Source organism: Lynx canadensis, chromosome C1 (assembly GCF_007474595.2).
Source record: "Lynx canadensis isolate LIC74 chromosome C1, mLynCan4.pri.v2, whole genome shotgun sequence".
Taxonomy (NCBI): domain Eukaryota; kingdom Metazoa; phylum Chordata; class Mammalia; order Carnivora; family Felidae; genus Lynx; species Lynx canadensis.
Window position 1 is genome coordinate 65877401 of NC_044310.1, and position 23015 is coordinate 65900415.

General features: G+C 34.4%; 1 protein-coding gene across 2 annotated transcripts in view; it reads right to left on the bottom strand.

Annotated features, from left to right (window-relative positions):
- The window catches only part of ADGRL4 (adhesion G protein-coupled receptor L4), a 109427-nt gene that overhangs the window by 83832 nt on the left and 2580 nt on the right, over nt 1–23015 (bottom strand). The window lies entirely within an intron of this gene.

Below are 23015 nucleotides of genomic sequence, written 5' to 3' on the forward strand. Positions count from 1 at the left end.
AATGTTTATTAAATACATAAAAGCTGGTTTGGTGGGGGTATGGAGATTTGAGTGATGTTTTGCTTTCTCTTTCATAATTTTCAAATGGCTTAAAATTTTTATAATGAGTATATATCACACACAAAACAAAAATTTATTTTATTTTATTTTATTTTATTTCATTTTATTATTTATTTATTTATTTATTTATTTATTTTAATTTAATGAGGAAGAGACTGCACAAGCAGGGGAGAGGGGCAAAGGGAGAAGGAAAGAATCCATGACCCTGGGATCATGACCTGAGGTGAAATCAAGAGTCAGATGCTCAACTGACTGAGCTACCCAGGCACCCCACAAAAAATGTTATTCTAAAATAATATTTATAAACAAATACTTATAAATAAAAGAAGTACAGAATTTATTCCTTATGTGATAAATTTAAAAACAGTATCTAAATCTTTAATTGTCTCACACAACTAACATAATATGCTTCCTGAAGTAGTAATTTCAGGTTTGTTGAGAGCTATTATAGAATCTCTCATTTCCCATCTAAATAAAGACAAGGATAAAAATTACACATAAGAAACCCTCTTAGGTTGTGGAAGATAGGAGTGGCCAAACTTAAGCAATATATGAAAAATATGATTCATATTTAAGTTTTTATACAGCAGAATAATAACTAATTGACTGTTTTTTGGCAATGAAATCTACAAAAAATGTTAATTTTTTAAAAAGCAGTATGCATTATTTTTCTTCTCAAACTGTCAAAAGAGGAGAAATAAAATAATATTTTGCAACTAATAAAATAAATTTGAGATCCAAATGTAAACTATGTTTCTACTCAAATTCAAATATTTTCCAAGTTGTTGACTCATCATAACTAAAAGCAGCTGGTGTCCTATTCAAAATGACTGCAAACAATCTGAGTTAACACCTCAAAAGATTATCAAGAATAGAAAAAATGTATCTTGGCAAAGAGATTGGATAAAGTGTCTAAAAATGAATTTGACCATAAGGGAGGTGTTTTGTAGCAATAAGATGCTTTGAAGACACTTTAATCTCAATACATGTGTCAGGGAACAAAATTAGATAAATTATGGCACTATGGTATCATTTAAAAATGATATTTTGGAAGGAGCTGTCAGTGCTATTTTTAATAGCAAATTTTCAATTTCACATGAATTTTCTTAACATTAGTTAAAAGTAACTGCAACTCTCAATATCTAAATCAATATAACAGCACAATAACCGAATTTTCCATGCATGATTTGAGATAGCCCCATAGTATACATATGACATGCTACCATGGTATACTTGTCAAAGAGGATCTCATTAGTACCAGCTGTTTTCAAATTACCATGGGGGAAATGCACCCCAAAGCGTGTACAAAAAGATCCATGGATACACAGGAAATATTATTAACATTTGTTCACTTATTTACATCTTTTCCTTTCTACAATTCAATTTTGGGGTGTTGCAAAATGTAGAGTAGTATAAATATAATTAATAAATGTACATATATTGGATGTGCAGTCTATAAAATTCTAATTTACAGCATAAATACAGAATCCCCCCAAATTTACTATCAATTTAAGTGGAATTGATTCTCTGACAATTCTAATCATTTGATAGTTATTTCACGATATACTGTTCCGAGACAATTGTAAGGCAATGTTCAGTCAATATTGATTAGGGGTACTCTATGAATTAAATATTTATGTCCCCATAAAATGTATATGTTAATCCCCATTGTGATTGTATTTGGAGGCGGGGCTTTTGAGAGATAAGTAGGTTATGAGGGAGGAAACCTAATAAATGGGATAGGTGCCCTTTTAGGAAGATGAAGGGGCTAGAGTTTTCCCTCTCTTCCCTGTGAAGGTGCAAAGAAAAAATGGCCATCTGCAAATCAGGAAGTGTTCTCACCAGACATCTAGTATGTGGGCACATTGATCTTGGACTTCCCATTCTTCAGAACTGTGTGACAGAAATGTTTGTTGTTTATAATCCATTCACTCTATGATATTTTTTTTTTATAGCAGCTTGGACTGATTAAGACAGAAATGATGATAATTATCTATGGGAGAAGATAGGAAACATGGCCTCATTGGAACCATCTACTGGCATGCTGCTCTAGGTGCTGGCAGATACTGTTTGATTATTTTATGTGGATAATGTTTTTGTTGCTATCCTTTTCTTTTCAATATTGCAAGACTCCTGTCATTTTTCTAGACAAGCCACATTTATTCCCTCTTTGATCCCCACCAGTCAAGAATTTGAAATAGCATGTTAGGATTCTCTAGACGCCAAACTTGTGCCTGTGCTTTTGAGTAAGGCAGAATCTTTTCCTGCTCTATACCCTCACTTAGCTTGGGTGTGCTTTCCTGAGACTGAGACCCCAACTACTTTTGTCTTCATTGAATCCATTTCCTCTAGTCTTTTTTTCATCTTCTACTTTTTCTCAATTCTTTCCAATAGCCTTTACATTTGGTCAATTTCCATACTGGGTTTTCTGTTTGCTTTCATAGCCAAACTACCTAAAAGACTGACTTTATTTCTCATGCACTGTTCAGCCCATTCTAGATTGGATTCCGTCACCAAAATTGCACCAAAGTAGCTCCTGCTAATGTCATCACTGATCTCTGTATTAAAAGGGTTACTCAGTGATTTTCCATTTTTATTGGACCTCTCAGTAGTGTCTGAAATTGTGAACTCTATTTCTCTCCTGAAATACTCATTCCCTGAGATTTAGTGGTAACATACACACTCTCTCCACATTTAAGGCCATATTTCTAAATACGCTATGCCAATTTTTATTTTCCTACTGATTAAAGATTTGGGTCTCAGAAATTGTGCTTAGCTCCTCTTTGTTTTCATTCTATGGTATCTTTATCTATAGGTAATCATATCTGCTTCCATGGCTTCCATTATTACCAACATTCTATTAAGGATTCCAAAAATTTTCTGTCTATTCAAGAATTTTCTAAGTTTTAGACCAATATATACTATTGTCTGCAACTTAGATATATGAAGAGCATGTCAGTCATACCACGTCCAAAACAGAACGAATCATTTTTCTCCATATATATTTCCTTTTAACATCAAATTCATCAACATCTACCCAATTGTTCATACTACAAATCTAAGACATATCATTCACATCTGTCTCTCACTTAGAACATCCAGTTCATCATTAAGACCTATATATCTTTACATTTTATATATTACTCCTGCCTGTTTTCTTTCATTAATCTTAACTAAGCCAATATTCTCTCTCCAACCAATGCAACAGCCCTATATTACAAGCTTGCATCCACACTTTGATGGCCTCCAACTTATTTCCTTTGTAGAAATTAATGTGATCTTCAGAAATGCAAATATCTAAAAATATAATCAAAATTTTTCTATGGATAAATCAGTACCCTACACCATATGGACACTGACCAACTTTTTAGATACATCTTCTACAATTCCAGCATTTTACTAACTTGTAACTTATTTTTATTCTTGGCCCTTGCATCTCTTTACCATTCATCACACCTTTCATGAGTGCATGCAGTAATCATTCTTATCCCCCATTCCCATCCGTAAACACATTTTCATCAACTTCATTCCCAGCTCAATCCTCAGCTTAGACATTGTCTCCTTATGAAGGTTCCATGATCACTCAGGTCACTCAAATGATTAAGTAATCATTTGTGCGATTTTGTTTTTAATGTTTCTTTATCCTTCTAGAATCCAAAAGGGCCACATGTTTGCTCACTGCTTTACATTTAACCCTGTAAAGTGTCTAATAAATCACAAATGCTCAACTGTATATTTTGAGTGAGCAAACGCATGAATTTGTGAACAGTAATTATAAATATATTATAAATTATAAGTAAATATAAATAAATTAAAAATTAGCATCCAATTTGATTCAATATGACTGCTCTGTTGTTAAAAATTATGCTAATTACAAAATGGAATTTTAGATTTAGATTTGTTGTTAGGTACTATTTATCCTATCATTTAAAATAGTTTTTTTCATGGGGCGCCTGGGTGGCGCAGTCGGTTAAGCGTCCGACTTCAGCCAGGTCACGATCTCCCGGTCCGTGAGTTCGAGCCCCGCGTCAGGCTCTGGGCTGATGGCTCAGAGCCTGGAGCCTGTTTCCGATTCTGTGTCTCCCTCTCTCTCTGCCCCTCCCCCGTTCATGCTCTGTCTCTCTCTGTCCCAAAAATAAATAAACGTTGAAAAAAAAAATTAAAAAAAAAATAAAATAAAATAGTTTTTTTCAGGGGCGTCTAGGTGGTTCAGTAGGTTAAGTGTCCGACTTTGGTTCAGGTCATGATCTCACAGTTTGTGGGTTGTGTCAGGCCCTGTGCTGACAGCTCGGAGCCTGGAGCCTGCTTTTGATTTCGTGTCTCCCTCCCTCTCTGTCCCTCACCTGCTTGCTCTCTCTCTCTCTCTCTCTGAAAAATAAATTAAAAAATTCTTTAAATAGTTTTTTTAACGGCAACTGCATTTTTTGTGTGTGTCTGTAATTCAGGAAAATTGACAAATTAGAATGAAAGTTTCAAAATATATTAGAATTAAAAATAACAAATTTAAAAGTGCAGAAATTTAAGATATAACCTGGTACTTTTTTTCTAAATTATAAAATGAAAGGTAATGGAAAACAAAGAAATGTTTTTATATCAAGGGTTTAAACACTCTATTTCAGGACACTTTTTAAAACTTATATTGGTCACGAGTTTCTTGATAATAATTTTAAACAGTTTAAAAAAAGTGAGAGGAGTAAATTTAGACTTAAGAGAGCCTAATGGGAGTTTTCACCACTGGTCAAGTGCTTAAAAGTCTGTTTTGACATTTAAAACAATATTTAGTTGAGATTTGGTCTCAAAAGAACGCCTTTTCATTCTTAATCAATTGAATTTGTATTTGGCCTCCTTACATTTCTACTGGAAAAATTTCCAAGAAATTACAGAGGGTTCAAATGCAGTGAATAAATATTTGATCATCCCAGGTTGACATAAGTTAAATTGTAACTCAGAAATATTGTTGAATTGAATAAGGGTGTCTAGACATATTTCCATTCAAATCTATCCTGATTCAGGATGAGATATATTACACTGATGAATGCTTGGACAACCACAGAACAGCAGAATCATGATAGAGTGATTCCAATCATTCCTCTCAACTAGTTTCTGTCAGTGAACACACATCACTTCTCCCAGGCACTGAGAATACCGGTAAGTGCTGTCCTGTGAGGTAACTATGGATCCGTGATTTCCCTCAGAGTTGAAGAATCTACGTGGAGATTATATTGAAAGGTAAGACATCAAATTCCCATCTTTGAAACAAAGTTGTGCCAAACATGAAAAGTTACTTTCCCTTATACTTTTCAACGTTTTTTTTTTTTATTTATTTTTGGGACAGAGAGAGACAGAGCATGAACGGGGGAGGGGCAGAGAGAGAGGGAGACACAGAATCGGAAACAGGCTCCAGGCTCTGAGCCATCAGCCCAGAGCCTGACGCGGGGCTCGAACTCACGGACCGCGAGATCGTGACCTGGCTGAAGTCGGACGCTTAACCGACTGCGCCACCCAGGCGCCCCTCCCTTATACTTTTCTTAGAGTGATCCTACTCAATGAAAAGTAAATCTTGTTGCTATATTTGATGATTTTATTGCATATATAGTGATCTTTAAATATATATTATTATATATATTATGTTATATATATTATATATATTATATATATATTATGATCTTATTATATATAATGTTATATATGTACACACAAACATGTATATTATATATTTCTCTATTCTAATAAGTTTTATAACAAAGCATCCAGCCAGTCTTTTTAAACGTTTCATAATAATAATTAAAAGCAACTATGTATGTATATATATCATCTACTTTTCTGTTTTTATTTATCTTCATATACTTTGAAATAGCTAATTTTAGTTAGACAGTTGTTAAACCAAAAATATATAGAATTTCATAACAGAGAGAAATGTTCACATTTTTAGGTAAACCTTATTGTTTTCAAGCTGTAAAAAATGATATTAATATATTTGTTAATAATGATACATAGTCATAGTAAACAAAATAAACTGTTTTCTGAGAATTTATGCTTTTTAGATCTATTTCCTACTATATTTTATATCATTCATTAGATACTATGCTTTCAAAGATAAACATTTCAAAATAATTTTCTTTAGGTATGTGTGTGTGTGTTTGTGTGTGTTTTAAAGTTTTTCTTCAGGCAAAACAAGCTTAAGATATAAGTTAAAGATTAATAAACTGTTACTAGGTCAGGAGTAATATGCCTGTATTCCAGATATATGCTGAAGTGCACATATGTATTGTTGTTCATGGAGTCTCAGAAAAGCAGAAGAGTGTTTTGGTATTATAGGTGTAACATCATCCTCAGACCTAGCTACCTAGATGATCTTAACCTGGTTTCCCAAATGGTTTGGGAAAGTAGAAAGAGAATGAACCTACCATAAACAATTTGGCAAGAGGTGACTGACAGATTTATGTTAATAACCGTTATCACTTATGGCCAGCATCATAACTAAGTGCTGTATTTGTATTACCTTCTATAATCCTCAAAAAGTACTTTGACATTGATAAAACTATTTATACGGCAAAGATGTAGAAACTGGTCCAAATCTGATAGTGAGTAGTAAATGACAGAACCAGGATTTAAGCCCAGGAAAGTCTTCCTCAGAGGCTGTGCTTCTTTCATGGCCCTTCATCTCCTAACAAGCTGTAATTCTACTTTTGAGGTATTTTGGTTGAAATTGTCAATAGTGTCTGAATCTAAAAAGTTGAGGCCCATAGTTTCAAAGTGGGTCTCCATTACAACATTTCGTCATCTGAAACCAACTTCAAAATAAATTAAAGTCATTCCTTTTCTCTTCTATATTTATTATCTGTACTTGATATCCTAGTTTTGAATACTACCATATGTCAAAATTTTATTTTAAATTCTACTCTCTAAGTGTATCATACTTACATCGATTATAAGTGTTGTTATAAGGATAATTTCTTTTCCCTTAATAAAGGAAAAGATCTGCAAAATTTAAGGCATTAGTAGTAGTAAGTTCTTGGATCACAATTTATGAATCACTGTAATCTTTTATTAAAATTGTATCACCAGTAATTAACAAGTCATAAGTTTTCTTATCATAATAGTGGAATTATACTATGGGTTATAATCTAAAGCCTTACTTAAAGTCAGATTAACTCTATACTTATTTATTCTTAAAGCAACCATGTGATTTTTTTCAAAGGATAAGTATCAAGAGATCATCGACTATAAAACAACAATTAATGCCTCTACCGAAAATTTTCTGACATATTTGTCTACTAATAAACTGAAATTCAAAGTGCAAAACACATTTAAAAAACCATTCTTCTCCACATGGTATTCCATTATGAAACTGCAGCAATGAACATGACATTAGTTGAACAAACATAATACTATAATCAAGCATCTGCTTGACTTCCTGCATTGCATACACAACAGAGATTTGTTATAGCTTTTTTTTTTAGTATTCTCAATAGGTTTCTGTGTTTATAAATGTCCAGAAATTATCTTTGGAACTTATCCTCCATATGGCACTAGGAAATGTGGCATAAGAACCTTTCTGACACAAAAGATACACAATTCTTTTTTTTTCAAAAAATTGCTTTAAATACAAAACTATCAAACGACTGTTAGGACGACGTCAACTTCTGTTCAATCTCATCAAAATTGATTTAGTTGTCTGTATATGTAAACTTTAATCTCAAAAATGCGCAAAGGCCAGCACATTTCTTTCCTCAAGTTCTAAATGTTAAACACAACTTAATTATATTTTTAATAGCAAATTATTTCAGACTTAGGATGTGTTCTTGTTCAGCACAGGGCCAACAGCATGACATTACTGAATCAACATGACCCAAATTTTGGTTCTTTTATTCACAAAAGAGAAATAAAATACAGATATCCCTTTTGCTGGATAATTCTTGTGTAGATAAGTGACCTGGATAGTTAAGTTTAAAAAATCTCATGGAAATTATATATTTGGGCATTCTTTGGGAAGATTTGCCAAATTGCATGATTTAACTCTTGTCTGCAATCTATTTTTCCTGTGTAAGCACAACCTGAGTCAATAATTATTAAATAAGCTTATATTTAAAACATATTAAAGACACTTACAATGTAACCACCTTCATTCTATTTTAATTTCTTAAAAACTGCATTCTAAAATGCACTGAATAATATCAATAACAAATAACATTTATGTTTTAATGGGCTTATGTGCACACACATTCTTATTTTTGATTTTAGAAATATAGCCTTTAAAATATTAGAAAATATAAATTATTGCATTTAATTTGTACGTAATATCACTCCTAAATAACTTAAAGGTCTCCACCTTCAATATATTGAAACCAACTAAATAAAATGTCAATTACGTAAAACCCACTTGTTATGCAATACAGGGAGATTATTCAGACAGAACACCGGCAAAAAGTAGTTTCTTCCTTACATGGGTAACAAAGTGATTAACTTGCTAGTTCAAAGTGAAGGAATATATATGGTTCCAAGTACGTATGGTTTCTTAAATCTAGGCAAGACACATGGCCAGATATTTCAATTAATGTGTAGCAAGCTCACAAAATCAATTTCTTATCAGTCAAAAACACTCATACAGTAAATTTTATTTTCAAACCATAATCTCTAAATTAAATCTGTGTACCTAAAAAATACAGTACAGAAACTCAGTCATTGGGTTTTCTCCCTGATAGCATTTTCACAAATGGCACAAGGCTTTGTATACTATATATAGCCTACACTGTTTGGTTAGATTCTAATCTTCCTAGAGAACGTCATTATCTCTTTCCATGGCAAATAAAGGACCAAAGTGTTAATTTCCTCCTTAAAGTAAGTACTAGGTTTGAACAGTTTTGACATTCTAGCTTCCAGCAATTTATCTGGGAACTTTTAAACAATTATAAAGAGAATCTCTGAATCTGTATACTTATCCAGACTTCTTGGTAATAGAAATTAATTATCTAAGAATATAAAATTGTGGGGAAAATCATGTTATTATAGAAAATAGTGGCACTTTTCAGTAAATCCGTATAAAGGGACTTGGTAGGAATTGAGCTTGTCTGACCAATGACACTCAAGATAATCACATTTTCAATGAAAGCTCTTTGACTTGAATATAAAATACAATCATCTGTTATATTCAGGTTGAAGTTCTTTCTGTATATTCCAATTTCTTTACACTGAATCTTTTTTCTCCTAATATCCTCATTCTTACCTTACTCACACTACACACGAGACTATAGTAATTTAAGTGTTAGTACCTTTTCTCTATACTCAATGGTAATGGACCAAAATAGTTAAAGGAACTGAAATACTTCAATAGCCTTGCCTTAATATTTTAATATTCAGAAAATTACAATTTCCATGCCAGATAAATGTGCTGTGTTCGCTGTTTTTTAACATTGCAAATGTTTGAGATATTTATATAAATGCTATATACACTATCCAGTGGTGTTCTCTCTTGCAACTGACTAATAAATTATACAAATCTATTGTAAATTCAGATCGTTGGGACCAAGATGATGTTTGATGGTTGATACAGGATATAAAATTGTATCTCAAGCAGACAGGAAACAGAAAATTATCTGAGATAATACATTTAGAGTTGTTAAAATCATTTTCCCACAGCCTTCTAAACATGTAATCTTTTTAGTTGATTCCAGCACTGTCAAATGGGATAAGAATCTTTTCTAGAGCAAGAAAGTGAGTCAGTCTAGAGAAGGGTTAAAATACATTAAAAAAATTTTTTTTTTGTAGATGGAGACAATAGTTTCTTGATAATCTTTATATTTTGGAAATATCAACATTCTAAGGAAATGATTTAAAGTTACAGAGAGTTAAGAATATTTCTTCCCTTTTCATGTGATCATTTATTCTATTTTAATCAAATTTAAAGTTTGATAAAAAAATGAAACAACAGTGCCTCACTTTAAACACATTAATGCAAACCAGATAAAACTTCATCTTAAATGGTTAACTAAATAATAAACACAGTTTCATATAAAGTTATGTTTAAAAAGGTCAGTTCATTAGAAGGAGCAATAAATGAGGCAGGTGTTTTCAATAACACATAAACTAAAATTCTTTTTTTGCAACTTAAGAAAGAACTATCAAAGTACTCTTATGATTAAAAGTAAAAATATCAGTTTTTTTTAAAGTTTATTTAAAATTTTTTTTAACATTTATTTATTTTTGAAAGACAGAGTGAATCAGAGCATGAGCAAAGGAGGGGCAGAGAGAGAGGGAGACACAGAATCCAAAGCAGGCTCCAGGCTCTGAGCTGTCAGCACAGAGCCTAACGTGGGGCTTGAACACACGGACTGTGAGATCATGACCTGAGCCGAAGTCAGATGCTTAACGAACTGAGCCACCCAGGTGCCCCCAAAATATCAGTTTTTAAGTGCCAGTATTTTCATACTTCCTAGGATTTTTGTAAAAAAGGCATTTCTGATAACATAAGACACAAAAGGAAATACCACAGTCAACATAAATAACTCCTGGGATTTAAACATGACTACCAGGGGATCGTCCTCAAAACTAGGGGATGATCATGAAGGATTAGTGCCAAAATTGCAAATGACCCTGCCTAACACATGCTGCTTCCTAACTCATGAAAATTCTCAAAAGTGCAGTAAATAAGTTAATGAATATTCAGTATTGTATGGATGATCCTCAAAATAAAGTAGGAAAACAAAGATGTTATGGAAAGAAGTATGTGAAATTTATGATGTTCACTGATCACACAAATCTTCCATATGGCTATATTGGACACTATGTATAGCAAAATATTTGTGATGGGATCATACCTAAGGTAACCTTGCTATATCAGCCTTTTACAATGCATAAAATTCAATGAAATCTAAGCACAGATTCGTACAAGTAGAGATATTATTCATTGCAATATCTTAATACATTCAGCATAGGGAAGGAACAATAAAAATAGTGCACCAACTTGTCAGAGTAGCACCTGAAAAATAGTCCATGATATTTTATATATTGGATCCAATTTTGGTAGTTTTCAAGGGTACAATCAAGAATAAGATGGGGTGCCTGGGTGGCGCAGTCGGTTAAGCGTCCGACTTCAGCCAGGTCACGATCTCGCGGTCCGTGAGTTCGAGCCCCGCGTCAGGCTCTGGGCTGATGGCTCAGAGCCTGGAGCCTGTTTCCGATTCTGTGTCTCCCTCTCTCTCTGCCCCTCCCCCGTTCATGCTCTGTCTCTCTCTGTCCCAAAAAATAAATAAACGTTGAAAAAAAATTAAAAAAAAAAAAAAAGAATAAGAACTAGTGTCCCCAAACAGCCATTCCCTCAGGTACTATTAAAAAGCAGGTAGACCCCATCCAAACTTACTCCAACATTACGTATTAATGCAAAATAAAAAGGAATTATGAAGAGAACATGAAAACATGAGCAATTATTCTTAATAGATAGAAATGAAAAAATCTTCCAAAGAGAATGACATGTACTGTGTCTTATACAATGAGTCTCAGCTTATAGTATTTCCAACATGGAAAGTGCCCAATCTCTCCCCTAAGCACAAACACAGTTGATTATCCCATCCCATTTATTGGGCATGACACAAAGGTACTTTGATGCCTATAAACACAGGTAATCCTCAGAAAGGAGAAATTTGGTCCAGGTTTCCAGCTGAGAGGATTGCTCTGGTCAATTCCATTCTCACTGTCCCTGGCTCATCACATATTCATAAACACACAATCATCAATGTACTTTTGGAATTGCAACACAGAGACAAGTTCCATTTGTAGCATTTTGTTCCAGATGTCAGTTAAATGGTGATTATAAAAGCACATGAATCACAACCCTCTTACCCACAAAATGGATATGTACACCATCTTATTCAAAGGGAGGTAGTCTCAATAACATATAAAAGTAGCTAAACCTCTCCAATAGGAAAGCAAATATAAAAATCAAGATTTTATAGCCTTCTTGATTGTTTTTAATGGTTCAAATCACTCCGCTACAGTACTTAACTTTCTGGTTGCATTATATTTAATAGCTTACCTTTCAGCACTGCAATAGTGCAGTGCTCCTGAAGAGACTGGTCCAGAAATTCCTTCCAAGAGTGGAAGGTACCAGAGAAAACATGGAAAATAAGTTTCACCTATGTGCCAATCCCTATTCATTTGTAGCACCTGTCTTGAGAGGAAATTTGAGGTCACATCCTGGCTCAGCAAGAAAGAGTATCAGGATGTGTTATGGCCATGAGTCAGAGGGAATGGAGCAGAAAGAGGAGATGAAAGCATTGCTTGCCTAGGTCATGCCAGCTCCAGAGATCAGAGTTAAAAAACAAACAAACAAAAAAAAACAATGAAAAGTGTACTGAGTTCAGAGGCAAGAGACCAAAATCTCTGTTTCAATTTCAGGTTTCAAATAAAGCCCCAAATCCAGGCTATTTACCTCAAAAGTGATTGAACTGGGAATTAACTACAGTTCAAATACATGTCTCACAATAATAAACCCACATAATTTTAAAACCGGAATAGACATTGATAGTGATCCTGGTGAAATCTGCTCATTTCACAGAGAAACAGGCTCAGATGCACTTTGTGACTTATCATGAGAATCCCAGATGAACTGGACTAGAATATTTAAAACAAGTTTGGAAACCCTGCACAGCAATATTAGAATTTATATCAGAGAATCTAGTTACTAGGCCATAGCATAACAGGAAGGCTCCAATTTATAGGGCTGGGTCTTAGCTACTGCAATATAAGGATATAAGGGATGGATCTAACAATGGGAACTTGAAAAATAAGACCTTGATTTAGAAATTACTTTTCATGCCCAATTACTTTTCTTGATTTAGAATTACTTGATTTAGAAACTACATGCCTGGGTGGCCCAGTCAGTTAAGCGTCCGACTCTTAATTTCAGCTCAGGTCATGATCTCAAGGTTGTGGGATCAGGCCCTGAGCAGCGTGTTGAGCATGGAGGCTGCTTGGGATTCTCTCTCTCTGCCCCTCTCTCTCTGCCCCTCCCCCACTTGTTCTCTCTCTCTCTCTCTCTCTCTCTCTGAAAATAATAAATACACTTAAAAATCAGTTTTAAGATAACGATTAAAATCACAGGACTTTTAAATATACTCTCCCTCCCTTGTTAGGGCTACAATTAGTCTCAGAAAAGTGATGAAATGAAGTAGGGGTTAAATGAAAGTAGACTAACGAAGAAATGAGGCTCAAGAGTTTGACAAAAACTTCTCCTGTAGTAGGCATCTACATTTTTAGGCTGCTCGGCTCATCTATTCACTCTCCTGATGGCCACAGCCACCCTAAAGTCCTTTCTCTCTCTGTCCCTATGATCTGAAGAGGTCCTCACCCTAGGCTCCAGGAATGGAGTAGCCCGATAGCCAGTATTTCCATTATTATTTAAGGACATGAAGGTAACAACTTGAATGTATGAATAAAAGTGACAATGTGAAGTAAATGATACTCCTCTTTTATAGCAGGATATCAATCAATAGACATCGAAGCTGAGAAGGCTTCAATAGGCAATAAACCGTGAAGGCATAAACATATTTTGTAGAAGATAGGTTGGATTAGAGGGCTCTTTTAATTAAAGACTCAATGTGTGTCTTAAGCTCTGGGAAATTGTCAGACCTTTTATTATTTCCTTTGCTAAAGTTTGTCTTATCCTTTCTTCAGTAAGACTTCTATTACATGGATGTTAGGTTCTCCATGTCTAGTCCTGTTTTTCTGTTTTGTTCTCATAATTTTTGTCTTGAGTTCTGCAATTCCTGGGTTATTTTTTACCACTTTTTTACTACTATATATCATCAATTCAACTTGGGACTAATATTGATTAAATGATAAATATATTTTATTGTAGGAGAAAAATACATTAGGTGTGTCTGGCAGGAACCATCAAAAGTATGAGCAGGTGAATTCAGGAAATCACTTGGGAAAACAGACAATATAGTGAGACTGCATAGGGGTTCCATCGCTATATTAATGACATTATAATGTGAAAACCACATTAGGCAATTAGGATCAGAAAACACATTGGCTACCTAGTTTCACGTTGAGATAAAGCATGGGAAGAATTTGGGAGAGGTTTTGGCACAGATGAAGGAAAAGATCACAAAAGGGTGAAATTGTGTTATAAAAAGGATGATTGTGTTGAGCTGATCGGCTCAGAATATCTTCACTTCTTGAGTCCTGATGTATCTTCCACTGATTTGTTAATAATTTGATATTTATAACCTCCCTGTTCCTTGTGTGATCATCTTGGTAGGGGTGGAAACCCAGGAATGGAGAATATGCTCTCAATCTTCTGGTGACTTTTAAACATTGGCTTTCATTCCTGACAATTACAGCTATTGTCTTGATGCCTCTTGCTACGAAATGAGAGCAAAAACAGGGGATAAAGGTACGAGGAGTTGAGCAGCACAAAGGTTTAAAGACATATTGAAGAAGAAAATTTTTTGTGGTATGATAATTTTTCTGTACATAGAAGCCTATTCTACTTGTTTTTGTTTGTTTGAATGCAAACTTTTTCAGAATCTCTTTGAAGATATAAGCTAGACTTTTCCCTTCAACCTCTTCTCTTCCTAACAGTATCATTTTCCAGGCCGATTGTTCTATTTATTCAACTTTGTGCTTTGTATTATTGGCTCTTCTCCAATGACTGATTATTCTTAAATGATCGTCATGTTTTTAAAGAGCAATGTTGATTATCTCAGGTAGCTTGGCTCAGGTTTTGTCTGCCAGCCATTACAACCTCCTTAGTACATACAAGACAGTTCAGAATTCCCTATATCTGTGGGTGGAGGGGAAGAGCAATCTCCAAGAATTATTCCTGGTGGCAGAGATGGGGTATAGGCAGAAAGGTGACATCAATTTTTACTCTCAACAATTCCTTTCAGGCGGATGCCAGAGTTCCCTTTAAGAGATTTTTTTCTTGGCTTTATTTGGGCTCAAATGCCAATGGGGAATAAGGAGCCCAATCAGGGTAACCTTTGGAAAATCACATCTAACTAAACCAGTCACCGAGACTGACACTTCCTTTCTGGGAAGGGTATAGGATCTCACCACAAGGAAGAGCTGCCAATTTTGCAGAAACCTTCTCTGATTCTGCTTTGAGAAGTTCACTCCTAATTTATAGAATTCCCGTGCCCATCCCCCTCACCCCAATCTCACTTGTTGTATTGTCAATACACTGGGTTTTAAGGAGGTCGATGAACAGGAGTTAAACAACTTTATCTGATCTATGAGTTTCATCAAGATACTGAAACTTGTAAATAGTTTTAACTTGCCTGCACTTATTCCTAAGGTATCTTAAGTATATACACCTCATACTTTTTTGTTTTTAATCAATTTCTTTGATAATGTAGTGGGTAAAAAGCAGATTCAAGATGGGGGCAACAACCAAAATAATTCATTTATGTCTCAGGGAGATTCAGTTTTCTTATTTGCAGACTTACTTCACAGAGTAGCTTGAGAATTATATAAAGCAATAGTTTGAATGTGCTTTCACTGGAAAATTATTTAATCTATAAATTGAGGGTAATACTAGCCCTCATTTCAAAGAGTTGTTATGAGGATTAAATTTATAAATTCATGTAAAGTGCTTAGAGCAGCATTTAGCTCACAAAAAGCACTAAAATCAACATCAATATTATTACTCTTTTCGTAAATAAACTGTAAATATGAAAGTTACTTCTTTAAGCATGAAAAAAGCCTAAATAAGGAAAAAGAAATAATGGAAAAATGGATAATCAGGAGACTGGATAATTTGCTTCTGAAATAAGCAGGAGTTGGCTGTAAAGTATGCTGATGTCCTATAAAGCTGGGGCTGTAGATAACTGACACGCCTCAGGACACAGGAAGTATCAATTTAGCAACATAAAGTTTGCGATCTTAAAATGCTGACAAAAGATCAGAGCTACAGTAAACAAAGCAGAAAAACTGGAACTCGGTGAGTTACTTCGTGGAATTGAAAGTGCTATCCCTATGATCCTTTTGTTCTTATTTCTACCAGTAGTTTTCTTGAAAAGCACAGAGGATTAAAATGTATGAAAATTCCACATTGAGAGCACAATTTCCATTTAATTTTAATTTCCTAGCAGTTCCTAAAGATATGGCTGAACAGAGAGTATAAGATGGTATAGCTGCCATGTTCACTCTGCATGCAAAATGAACACTAATTCTAGAAAAACAATATCCATTTCCATTTTTATTGATGCCTTAGCATCAGCACATATCATAGGGCGCATACACACACACACACACACACACACACACAGACACACACACACTTATACATAGATATATACATACTTTGTGAACTGATGTTTTAGCCTGGAACAAAAAACAAAAATGGCAGTCTTAACTTAGAAAAAAAAATCAGGACACTAATAATGTCAAATCAGATGGTAAGTCTTATTTAGAATTGATTTAACTCAGAATTTTGAACAACTCTTTGTGATTGTTTAAAAGAACTCAGAAGCAATGTGTTTATTGCTAATTCTCTATGCTGATAGTACTTTTCTGATTCTAAATATGCAATAAATCCACTTAGATAATACTGATTTAAAATGATTACAGGGTGTCTCGGTGACTCAGTTAGTTAAGTGTCCACCTCTCGATTTTGGCTCAGGTTATGATCTCATGGTTCATGGGACCTACCCTGCATCAAGCTGTGCCCTGTCAGTGAGGAACCTGCTTGGGATTCTCTCTCCCTTCCCCTCTACCCCTCCCCAACTCATGTCCATGTGCTCTCTCTCATAAATAAATAAATAAATAAATAAATAAATAAATAAAAGATTAAAATGATTACAAATAAAAGAGATTTTTACATGAAGAAAACTTGTCATGATATTTCAGTATAAATTACTTGAAAAAACCCAAAATCATATGTTCATATTAAAACCTCTTTTAAGATCTCAAAATATTTCTTAGTTTGTTATCTCATTAATTCTGATAATTATCCTGTGCAGTAAACATGAAACAGGATGATTTAAAAAAATGATTTCTGAAACAGCCTGCAAAAATGACATTGTCAAGTCACATGAGATAAGTGTTTATTTATAAAATTGTGCAGCTTATCAACAAAACTCAAATGGCGCAAGTAGCAGCCAGGACCAGCACTTTCATTTTCCCTGCCTTCATTTCCCTCCCTCTCCCTCTTTCTCTCCTTCTTATTGCAATCCCTAGAGGGAGGCGGCTCCTGATTTATACATAATATTTAAATAATATTTGAACAATCAACTGGAGGTTCTAGATGGAAGAAAGTTAGATAACTCCAAGATTCATTTTCCTTCATATGTGATATACTAATAAAAAGTATTGAGGAAGCAAAGTTTTTATTTTTTGGTAAAACAAATGCATTTTTACATACTCCAGATGATCTTCTTAGGTACATGAATATGAATCCAAACTTGAAAAAGTAGGAACTCTAATGTGCTTCTAGACAGTCATGTATCAGATGTATTTAAAGTGAAGTACATATTTCCTTGGGATGTCTTGTACTCAATGGAAATGTAACCTATTTAAGAAATGACAGTCTAAATTAACCCAAGGCTTACATTCCAGGATGCGTGATTTTCATGAACTTCCTCCAAATAAATAAAGTGCCTTTGCCAATTCCAGAAATCCTTTTCCTTGTACTAGAAGTATGACCTCTTTCGTGTGTTGACAAGAAGAGGTTACACATTAGAGGGAACAAACTCTACCACAATAATTAGGTGGAATTTCCTCAAAAATATCCACTTCATAAGATGACAAATTCCTTCAACTAATAGGAAGAAAAAAATAAAAGCATAAACCATTTTAACACTTTCCTTAAGCTTATATTGTATTTTAATTTTTAATTCTTTAATTTATTTTGAGAGGGCCTGCAGTGTGCATGCACCCCCTCCTGAGCGGGGGAGGGGCAGAGAGGGAGAAGAATCCCAAGCAGACTCTATGCTGTCAGATGTGGGGATTGATCTTACAAAACCTGAGACCATGACCTGAGCCAAAATCAAGAGGCAGATGCTTAATTGACAGAGCCACCCAGGTGCCCCACTAAAAATAGAATTATTTTTTAAAGGAAAAGGAAAAAGAGGACTTGCATCATTTAAGTTTTGCTGATCATGTGTCTATTATGGAAATTACCAAACTGTCTTTTGTTAAATATTTAAAACTGCAGTTATTTTTTGTAGGAGATAGTTTAGATAGTATATCTGTGGCAACTGGTGATACACGATGTACAAACACACGCACACATTTTGTATGCTTTGCATCTGTTCTGATGACATTCGGTTTGCCCATTTTGATAAGCATCCTTTCATTACTAAAAAACAAGCTATTATGGAAGAAAATTACATGTCCTTGGTACTTATATTGTAGCCTGGGCAGAATGATGCAGGCAGATTATTCTAATGGATATTTCTCCCACATTCAGAAAGCGCAGACCATTTCTTCTTCCAAACTCTTAGATAACTATTGCGACACTGTTCTCTCTACATTTACTATTGTCACAATGCTCTTTAGTTTATTATGATATTCTCCCAGCTGAATTTTGCAAGCATATATATGGCTATTAGATAATGAAGAAAACTGTTTTTTAAGCATAGAGTATGTCTCCCTGAGTGCAGGCACTGAGACTTCATTATTTCTTATAAAGTGCTTGCGATGTTATTCATAACAAGCATGTCCCAAGCTATGAAAGATTTTTATACATGCATACACGCTGTCAATTATATCTTTCCTGACCTTTCTTATCCTCATCTGGGGCAACTCTTTTCTTACCCATTCTGACTCCATGAAATTTCCCCAAACACAGCACCACTTACTGAGTTCAGATGGGAGTAGGAAGAGAAAGTCTACTACCTTCTTCCTGACGCCCACACCCAAACAGGCACTGTACTGCATCCTTCCCCTTGTTCTTGCTTCTTACCTCTCCCAGCTCAGTTTATTTCAAATCAAGCAATATCAGGTTTTGTACGTACACAAAGATTCTTTCAACTTTTCCAACCTTCCAAATTACTGAGAGGAGATGGGATGTCTCATGTCTCACTTTTTAGATTTATAACTGTGTTCCAGAGAGTAACCAACACTGTGCTGAGAAGCAAAACATATAGCAACAACATTTGTTTAAAAGACTAAAATAATCCTAAATTTTAGGAAAATATCATCAACAATTTCAAAAGCCATTAAATATATCCCCAGATTTCTACACTTCTCCAGCTTCTGCCTTAAAATACACTCATTGTCAGAATAAAGATAAGTGTGTAAATAAATTCATGTTAATACCTCAGTAAGGTTGTCGAAAATAAATAATTCCTATTCAAATGATACTGTTTTACCTATTTGATTTAAAAAGCTGTACTACACTAATCTAATTACATCAGCTGATTAGTAATACTAGTGATATTTTTGGTAATCTAGAGAAGGTTGAGATCCCCAGGGTTTGAGTCCTAGCTTTGTCACTGTAGCCTTGGGACACTGGGAAACTCACTTAAGCTTCAGAGTCCTGCTTCTCTCATATGCAAAAAGCTATAGCATTGAGCTTAACAAACTAGTTATAACCATTCAAAATGGTGTTTGTAAATAAAAGACAGCATCCATACATTTTATTTCAAAAGCTTATGAAAATTAAGATATATTGGATAGAAGTGACATAAACTATAAGAATTGTACAAAGTACTATTGGATTTTTTTCTTTTCTTTTTCTTTTATTATTATTTTTATTATTATTATATATATATATATATTTTTTTTTTTTTTTTTTTGTGAAAGAGAGAGAACAAGAGGAGCAGGGAACCCAACTCAGTGCTCAATCCCATGACCCTGGGATCTTGACCTGGGCTGAAATCAAGAGTTGGAGGCTTAACCACCTGAGCCACTCAGGCACCCCAGTACTACTGTTTGTATAGGTTGGGTTGACCTTTGCTAATTCATTCTTATTCTACCGAATGGGGTCATATTTCTAATATACACTATTTATCATGTAACTTAGCTACTTAATACTTGTCAATGGCTTTTTTTTTGTTAAGAGAAAATAGTCCATATCTTGACACCCACACTTAATTCCCACTGACCCCCTCAGTTAATATGCCCTGTGATATATACATCCAGAATGAAATCCTTGGGGCTCCCTAAAACATACTACACATGTTCAACTTCTAGGCCTTTGTTACTGCTGATTCATTTTGCCTGGCTTTGTCACTTTGTCAGTCTTAATGAATCCTATTTATTCTTTGATTCTCAGCTTAAATGTCACCCCCACTTGGAAAGCTACCCTGCAGTTGATTACATATCTCAAATTTACCTGTATTTACATATTTTATAACACTGCATCAAGTCGTTAATATAGTTCTGAAGCTGTCCCTAGATATCCTGGAAATCAAGGCCAATTCCTTATTTATTACTTTAATCCAAGGGCAGAGCAGTATTTGTTAAGTAGAGGTCTTATGGCAAACATAGTGAGTAAGAGTACAGGCTCTGGAAACAGACTTAGGCTGAAATCTCAGCTCTATTACTTATTTGTTGTTATCACTTGTGATATTCACTGAACTTTTCTAAGATTCTACTTTTTTATAGATAAAATGAGAATAACAACAGATGAAGGTGTTGTGCTAATTAATATCTTAGATATTAGCTATCTTGATGTGATGGTGATAATGATAATGATGACAATGAAAATATTCAATAAATATTTGTTCAGTAAAAAGATGATTAAATGAAATAAAGTCACTAGTATTAAAACTTGTTTCAGGGCGCCTGGGTGGCTCAGTCGGTTGAGTGTCCGACTTTGGCTCAGGTCATGATCTCAACGTTCGTGAGTTCGAGCCCCATGTCAGGCTCTGTGCTGACAGCTTAGAGCCTGGAGCCTGCTTCGGATTCTGTGTCTCCCTCTCTCTCTGCCCCTTCCCCACTCATGCTCTGTCTCTCTCAGATTCTCAAAAATGAATAAACATCAAAAAAAAAAAACAACCACAAAACACTTGTTTCTATGGGACTAGGTTATCCAAATTCTAAATAACTTGTTTAAAACTAGTTCTTGGAACAGAGTTCATTTAAGTGAGGTCTGGTTACTACCATAACATTTATTTGACAGGTCTCTGAGGGAGCCAAATTGGATGGAGATGAGGAAGATGATGGTAATGATACCAAAAAGAAATTTACTTTCACTCTTCGAGAAGTAGCCATGCTTTATAACAAAACTGTTGTCTGGTCATTTTTTATTGACCTAATACCAATTTTAGAGAAAGATAGGAAAAGTGGGAAATCTCTTCACAGATGAAGAAAGCCAATTGTTCAAACCCAATATATAATCTAGACAATTCAGCGGTTGAGAACATAGTGTTTTAACTCTAAAACGCATGTTAAATATACTTACTGAAATAAATTTCAAAAATCTACCAATGAATTAATAAAAGGTGCAAACCACTGTTTGAACAGTTTTAAGAGGACATTATAAGCCTCACATAGTGAATATTAAGACAAGTGAATTTATTTATTTTTTTATTTTAATTTTTTTTTCAATATATGAAGTTTATTGTCAAATTGGTTTCCATACAACACCCAGTGCTCATCCCAAAAGGTGCCCTCCTCAATACCCATCACCCACTCTCCCCTCCCTCCCACCCCCCATCAACCCTCAGTTTGTTCTCAGTTTTTAAGAGTCTCTTATGCTTTGGCTCTCTCCCACTCTAACCTCTTTTTTTCCTTCCCCTCCCCCATGGGTTTCTGTTAAGTTTCTCAGGATCCACATAAGAGTGAAAACATATGGTATCTGTCTTTCTCTGTATGGCTTATTTCACTTAGCATCACACTCTCCAGTTCCATCCACGTTGCTACAAAGGGCCATATTTTGTTCTTTCTCATTGCCCTGTAGTACTCCATTGTGTATATAAACCACAATTTCTTTATCCATTCATCAGTTGATGGACATTTCAGCTCTTTCCATAATTTGGCTATTGTTGAGAGTGCTGCTATAAACATTGGGGTACAAGTGCCCCTATGCATCAGTACTCCTGTATCCCTAAGACAAGTGAATTTATAACATTCTTTAAATGAGGGATTTGTTAAAAAGAACTTGAAAAAAAAAGTGCCATTACAAATTCTGTTCTGTGTGAAAAGAAATTACAGGCCAAAGATCTTGCAGTATTTTTTTTTCCAACAAAAAGTTTTTTCTGCCCTTCAGCTGGCTATTGACTGAGGCAGCAGGGCGACAGGGTGGGGGTGGTTGGGGAGGAAGAGTGCATTGGATAATGGAAGATGTGTTAAAAAAAAACATTAAAAAGATGATTATGATCTGGTTAGCTGCTGAAGGTCCAAATTGTGAAAAATTATTGATGTTAATGATGGTAATCATGACAGTTGAAAAGAATCTAAATAACAAAAAGGCAACACCACTTATGAAGTATCATAGTGCAATTTGTAATGATTAGTGGAAAAGCACACTAATATATTCGATGCAATATTTTGAAGGTCACTCAACTATCAACTTGCTATAATGCCATTCAATTATATACACAGTAAAAATCTAAGATTATTTATAGAAGGAATTTCGTAGTGCTTGTGGAATAGTATATTACAAATCCTGGCTGTATGTACAAACAGAAATGCCTGATCTAATGCACCATTAAGCAACTGTAGCTTTGCTCTACATTTTTTAAACATTAAACTAATTATGATGAGGTCTGGTCTTACTAAGAACTGCATATTTAATCTTTTTTAAGAGCCTATCAAATTGAATCACGAGATACAACTTGTTTACGCTATAAGCAAACACATGCAATATTAACAATGTACAATATCCTGGCTTAATTAGAAAAAGTCCATGTTATCTTAAATACATTTAGGAGTATAATACCACATAGTTCTAATTTGAAGTTGTCATTTAATTATATTTTAAAACTAATTTATATGACTTGGAACTGCTTCTCTCTCTAATACACAGAATGTTTTTCCATTGACCCAGTTAAAACTAGATTCTA